The sequence below is a fragment of the Arachis ipaensis genome, chromosome B7, assembly GCF_059453495.1.
Source record: "Arachis ipaensis isolate K30076 ecotype BB chromosome B7, ASM5945349v1, whole genome shotgun sequence".
Taxonomy (NCBI): Eukaryota; Viridiplantae; Streptophyta; class Magnoliopsida; order Fabales; family Fabaceae; genus Arachis; species Arachis ipaensis.
The window spans coordinates 88,090,956-88,098,594 of record NC_142442.1 but is presented as its reverse complement, the minus strand read 5'-3'; positions in this window follow the sequence as shown (position 1 = coordinate 88,098,594).

Genomic DNA, 7,639 nt, shown 5'->3' with positions numbered 1-7,639 from the left:
GTCTCTCTTTATTAATTGCTTTCTTTAGTTGCTTGATTGATTTACTTTTCTTGTCATTTATTTTCTTGCCCCTCTTATCAACCAAAAACCCCTTGCATCTTCATAGCCAATAATTGAGCACTTTATTGCAATTCCTTGTGAGACGATCCGGAGTCTAAATACTCCGGTTAAAAATTCATTGGGGTTTGTACTTGTGACAACCAATTTTTTTATTGGGAGGATTGTTTGTTGGTGTAGAACTATACTTTACAACGAGACTTCATTCAATTGAGGAAATTCTATACCACGACAATTTTCTTAAATCACTCGCGCCTCTTAGATTCCCAACTTCTTCATCACAGATGAAGGTATCAGATTCAAACTTAAGCCAAGATCATACAGGGCGTTGTCAAGAGTGATCTTTCCAGTAGTGCATAGAATCTGAAAGCTCCCTGGATCTAGCATCTTCCTTGGTAGTTCATTTTGGACTAAAGCAATGCACTCTTTGGTCAGTACCATAGTCTCATCTCCCCTTAGGTCCTTATTTTCAAAGGAATGCATTTTAGACAGGCTGTATAGGGGGTCTTCTTTTCCAATACCTCTGCAAAAGAGATATTGACTTACAGCTTCTTGAGTGTTACTAGGGAATGAGCCAGTTGCTCATCTTCTAGTTCTTTTTGCATGCCAAGGAAAGGTAGCTCTTGAGGCTCTTTCACCTCTGTAAGGGCGTGCCCTGTGGTAATCACAGGCACCTCTTGCACGCCTAGAGAAGATTCAACTTGAGGTTCCTTCTCCTCTGTAGGGGTGTGTTTAGTAGCATTCTCAGGATCCTCCTGGTCCTTGATTGCCTTCAGTCCCTCAGTAGCAGGCTCCTGAGGTTCGGCCTTCTTGGTGAAGACTACTGTTCCACCTTCTTTTAATGTCTCCTTCCCAAAGAGCATCAGGCTTTCTGTGATGGCGCTATAGGGATGCACCTCCTAAAACAACTCAGTAAGAAGAATTTTGACCTGCTCAGGTATCCACTAGTCATGCGTGTGACTGTCTCCTTGAGGGTAGTTACCACTCATATCACTAGGAGTATTATAAATCTCAGCAAGGGGTGCGGCTTGGTGCACGGAATTATGATTCACACTTTTCACAACTCCACACAACTAACCAGCAAGTGCACTGGGTCGTCCAAGTAATACCTTACGTGAGTAAGGGTCGATCCCACGGAGATTGTTGGCTTGAAGCAATCTATGGTTATCTTGTAAATCTTAGTCAGGAGATTAATGATAAAAATTACTGTTGTTTATGAAAACTAAATAACATGAAATAAAGGTTACTCGTGATTCAGTAATGAGAAACAGGCTGAGGTTCCGGAGATGCTCTATCTTCTGATTCTATGCTTTCCTACTGTCTTCTTCTTCACGCATGCAAGGCTCCTTCCATGGCAAGCTGTATGTTGGTGGATCACCGTTGTCAATGGCTATCAGCCGTCCTCTCAGTGAAAAGGGTCCATGTACATGGCTAATCATCTGTCAGTTCTCACTGATGTTGGAATAGGATCCATTGATCCTTTTGCACACTGTCACTGTTCCCAGCATTCATGAGTTTGAAGTTCGTCACAGTCATCCCTTCCCAGATCCTACTCGAAATACCACATACAAGGTTTAGACTTTTCAGATCTCAAGAAAGGCCGCCAATAATTCTAGCCTATACCACGAAGACTCTGATCTCACGGATTCGAATGCTCTGTTGTCAGGAGATGCAATCAAACACGTGAACCAGGAATCAAAGAGATACATACTCAATCTAAGGTAGAACGGAAATGGTTGTCAGGCACGCATTCATAGGTTGAGAATGGTGATGAGTGTCATGGATCATCACATTCATCATGGTTAAGTACGAGCGTGTATCTTAGAACAGAAACAAGCGTGATTGAATAGAAAAGAGAAGTAATTGCATTAATCCATCGAGAGACAGCAGAACTCCTCACCCCCAACCATGGAGTTTAGAGACTCATGCCATAGAAGATACAAAATTTAGATGTGAAATGTGATGAGGTACAAAATAAATCTCTAAAAGTAGTTTTTATACTAAACTAGTAGCTAGGGTTACAGAAAATAAGTAACTAAGTGCAGATAGTGCAGAAATCCACTTTCGGGGCCCACTTGGTGTGTGCTTGGGCTGAGCATTGAGCTTTACACGTGTAGAGGCTTCTCATGGAGTTAAACGCCAGGTCGCAGCCTGTTTATGGCGTTTAACTCTGGTTTGTATCCTGTTTCTGGCGTTTAACTTCAGAATAGGGCAGGAAGTTGGTGTTTAAACGCCAGTTTGCGTCATCAAAAATCGGGCAAAGTATGGACTATTATATAATGCTGGAAAGCCCTAAATGTCTACTTTCAAAATCAATTGAGAGCGTGCCATTTGGGTTTCTGTAGCTCCAGAAAATCCATTTCGAGTGCAGGGAGGTCAAAATCCAACAGCATCTGCAGTCCTTTTTCAGCCTCTGAATCAAATTTTTGCTCAGGTCCCTCAATTTCAGCCAGAAAATACCTGAAATCATAGAAAAACACACAAACTCATAGTAAAGTCCAGAAATGTGATTTTTTCATAAAAACTAATAAAAATATACTAAAAAGTAGCTAAATCCTACTAAAAACTATATGAAAATAACCCCAAAAAGCGTATAAAATATCCACTCATCATAACACCAAACATAAACTGTTGCTTGTCCTCAAGCAACTAGACAAATAAAACAGGATAGAAAGAAAATCAAGAGGCAATAACATCTCAGAGTTTTATATGAAGCTCAAATTCTCATTAGATGAGCGGGACTAGTAGCTTTTTGCTTCTGAACAGTTTTGGCAGCTCAATTTATCCTTTGAAGTTCAGAATGATTGACATCTATAGGAACTCAGAATTCAAATAGTGTTATTGATTCTCCTAGTTTAGTATGTTGATTCTTGAACACAGCTACTTTATGAGTCTTGGCCGTGGCCCTAAGCACTTTGTTTTCCAGTATTACCACCGGAGACATAAATGCCACAAACACATAACTGGGTGAACCTTTTCAGATTGTGACTTAGCTTTGCTAAAGTCCCCAGTTAGAGGTGTCCAAAGTTCTTAAGCACACTCTTTTTTTGCTTTGGATCACGACTTTAACTGCTAAGTCTCAAGCTTTTCACTTGACACCTTCACGCCACAAGCACATGGTTAGTGACAGCTTGGTTTAGCCGCTTAGGCCAGGATTTTATTCCTTTGGGCCCTCCTATCCACTGATGCTCAAAGCCTTGGATTCTCTTTACCCTTGCCTTTTAGTTTAAAGGGTTACTGGCTTTTTGCTCTTGCCTTTTGGTTTAAAGAGCTCTTGGCTTTTTCTGCTTGCTTTTCTTTTTTCTTTCTCTCTTTTTTTTTTCGCAAGCCTTGTTCTTCACTGCTTTTTCTTGCTTCAAGAATCAATTTTATGATTTTTTAGATTATCAATAACATTTCTCCTTTTTCATCATTTTTTCAAGAGCCAACAATTTTAACATTCATAAACAACAAATTCAAAAATATGCACTGTTCAATCATTCATTCAGAAGACAAAAAGTATTGCCACCTCATATAAATAATGCAAATTTTTCTTATTAAGAACTCCAAAATAAAACTGCCTCCTTATTCTAAAAATCTGCTATTTTATTCATGTTTAATGATGATGAGAAAAATAAATTATAGCTTACTTGGAGATAATAAAATAAAAACTAAAAATAAAAATAAAGATACTAATTACTATTATTCATGTGACTCCTAAGGTAGATCTCTAATAGCAAAAGTTATCACAGAGTTAAGATTAGGACTCAACAACCTTTATTTTGGGAGATGGATGCTCTTTTAATCTGTGGGGTGTCTGGCCCTTCAAGAGACAGCTTCTGGCACTTCAGCTCCTGTAGCTCATGCGCTTGCTTCTCACGTTCCTTCAGCAATTTGCAGAGCATGCTATTTTGAACTTGCTGTTCTTCTTTCAGTTGATCCAAAGCTTCTTGTAGCTTGGTGACAGAGGCTTCTAGGCAGGTCCAGTAGTCAATCACATTTCTGGCGTTAAACACCCATTTGTTGCTTGTTTTGGGCGTTTAACGCCCAGCTATTGCTTCTGGCTGGCGTTAAATGCCAAAAATCCTTTTTCACTGGGCATTTTTCTAAATGCCCAGGATGCTATAATACTTGCGTTAAACACCAAGAATGGTACCCATTCTGGCGTTTAACACCCAGAAAGGTATCTTTAGTTGCGTTAAACGTACAATTGATGCTTCTTTTGGGCGTTTAATGCCCAAAAACACCTCTTACTGGCGTTTTCGTGCCAGTGAGCTCCTTTTCTCTGTGAATCCTCTGTATCCTTCTATAACTCTTGCTAATCGCTGGGTTGCCTCCCAGCAAGTGCTTCTTTATTGTCTTTAGCTGGACCTTACTGAGCTTTTAATCTAGTCTCAGCCTTGAGCATTCTTGCTCAATATTGCCTTCAAGATAATGCTTGACTCTCTGTCCATTAACAATGAACTTCTTATTAGAGTCAATGTCTTGAAGCTCCACAGAGCCATATGGTGACACACTTGTAATCACATATGGTCCTTTCCACTGGGATTTCAGTTTCCTGGGGAATAATCTGAGCCTAGAGTTAAACAACAGAACCTTTTGTCCTGGTTCAAAGACTCTGGATGACAGTTTCTTATGATGCCACCTTTTTGCTTTCTTTTTGTAAATCTTAGCATTTTCGAAAGCATTGATTCTGAATTCCTCTAGCTCACTTAACTGGAGTAATCTCTTCTCTCCAGCTAACTTAGCATCCAGGTTTAGGAATCTGGTTTCCCAGTAGGCCTTATGCTCCAGTTCCACGGGCAGATGACAGGCATTGCCATACACAAGCTGGTATGGAGAGGTTCCTATAGGAGTCTTGAATGCTGTTCTGTATGCCCATAGAGCATCATCCAAGCTTTTTGCCCAATCCCTTCTACGGGTAATTACAGTCCGTTCTAGGATTCTTTTTAGTTCTCTATTAGAGACTTCAGCTTATCCATTTGTCTGTGGATGATATGGAGTTGCTACTTTGTGGCTAATTTCATATCGGACCATAGCAGAGTAAAGCTGTTTATTACAGAAATGAGTGCCTCCATCACTGATTAGTACTCTAGGGACACCAAACCTGCTGAAGATATGTTTTTGGAGGAACTTCAGCACTATCTTAGTATCATTAGTGGGTGTTGCAATTGCCTCTACCCATTTAGATACATAGTCTACTACCTCCAAAATATATGTGTTTAAGTACGATGGTGGGAAAGGACCCATGAAGTCAATACCCCATACATCAAACAACTCAATCTCCAAGATCCCTTGTTGAGGAATGGCGTAACCATGAGGCAGATTACCAACTCTCTGGCAACTGTCACAGTTACGTACAAACTCTCAGGAGTCTCTATAGAGAGTAGGCCGATAGAAGCCATATTGGAGAACCTTGGTGGCTGTTCGCTCACCTCCGAAATGGCCTCCATATTATGATCCATGGCAATGCCATAAGATCTTCTGCACCTCTTGCTAAACCCCGATTTTGTGGTTTATCTTGTGCTTAATTTTGAGGATTTTATCACCTTTTCTCACATTTATTCAATGAAATAGCATGGTTTTGCAATTCTCCCTTGATTTGTGCTTAAATGTGAAAACATGCTTTTTAGGCCTTAAAATAGCTAAATTTAATCCACTTTAATTCCAGTCGATGCCTTGATGTGTTTGTTGAGTGATTTCAGGTTTATAAGGCAAGTATTGGATGGAAGGAATGAAGAAAAAGCATGTAAAGTGGGAGAACTCATGAAGAAATGAAGGAACCGTAAAGCTGTCAAGCCTGACCTCTTGGCACTCAATTGGCCATAACTTGAGCTACAGAGGTCCAAATGAGGCGGTTCCAGTTGTCTTGGAAAGCTAACATCTGGGGCTTCAAAATGATATAAAATTTGCCATATGTTGCCTGAGGCATAGGGGCGCGCACGCACCATGTACGCGCGCGCCGATGGAGCACGTGGGTCCACTTTAGTGAAATCGCCCCCAGCGATTTCTGAAGCATTTTGGGCCCAAACCAATTCATTTCTGATGCTATTGAACCCAAGGATTGAAGGGGGAATGAAAAAAAGTAGTCACAGTTTAGTTTTCATCATGTTTTAGGCTAGAATTCTAGAGAGAGAAGCTCTCTCTTCTCTCTAGAATTTAGGGTAGTTTATGTTTAATTTTCGTAAATCCAAGTTATAATTCTTGTCTTGATTTGGTTCTTCCTTTTAATTTCTTGTTATTACATCTCTACTCTTCTAGTTTTACTTGTCATTTCCTTTATTTTGCCATTTTTATGTTTATGAACAATTGTTGGATCTTAATTTTCTTTAATACAATTTTATGTTTACATGTTCTTTTATTACTTATCTTAGTTGTTATTATTGATCTCTTGCTTATGTTAGTTATGGGTTTCTTTAATTCTTGCAATTGGTAGTTGGTAGATTTATTATCCTTACACTTTTATTATGCTTTCCTTTATTACCCATCAAGTGTTTGACAAAATACTTGGTTGGGCTTTAGAGTAGATTTTGAGCATTCTTGGCTTGGAAAGAGTAATTAGGCAATCTTGAGTCATGAAAACCCAACTTATGTTGGTGATCTAGAGTTGTTAGCTAATATTATTTTCATTGACGCTAATCTTTTGCTAATTTAATTAGTAAGTTGATTAGGACTTTTGGATTGAGATTAGCTAGTCTTATTAGACTTTCTCTCATGGAAGATTATATGATACCTTCTTCCAATGTTGGAGATGATGTAATAAGATAAATTCTTTTTATTATTGTGGTATGATTGATTAGTCTTGTTTGACTTTCTCCCTATTTGTTGGAGTTGACTAAATAAGATGAATTAATCATTGCATGACTAGGATAGAAAGCCTATGATCTCAAAACTTGCCATGAATGTCTCTCTTTATTACTTGCTTTCTTTAGTTACTTATTTGATTTACTTTTCTTGCCATTTATTTTCTTGCCCAATTATCAACCAAACCCCCCTTGCTCTTCTTAGCCAATAATTGATCACTTCATTGCAATTTCTTGTGAGACGACCTAGAGTCTAAATACTTCGGTTAATTCTTATTTGGGGTTTGTTATTTGTGACAACCAATATTTTTTATGTGGGAATTATTTGTTGGTTTGGAGCTATGCTTACAACAAAGTAATTCTTTCTATAAGAAGAAAATCTAAACCATCGAGCAATTATCCATTATCAAAATGGCACCGTTGTCGGGGAGTTGTAATGGTGTTATATTGTTGGCTATTGTGAATATTGTGAATATGTTTGCCTTTTGCTTATTTGTTAGTTTTTGTTAGCTTTAGGACTTTGTTGCTTATTTTTGTTGCTTTTGTTTTTATTTGATATTATGAATTCTCATTACTTTGGCTACGAGTTTGGTTCAAATTATGTTGTAGGAAATGGGAGCTACAATGAGGATATGCATCAAGGATGGAACAATCAAAGGTGGGAGGAGACTCAAAGGATTGATCACCCTTCTTGGCAACAACCCCCTCCGGATTCTTATGGGTATAACTCTCATCCTAATGCATATCAATCTAATGGATGTGGTGACCCTTATTGTGATTGTCAACAACCACCACCATAT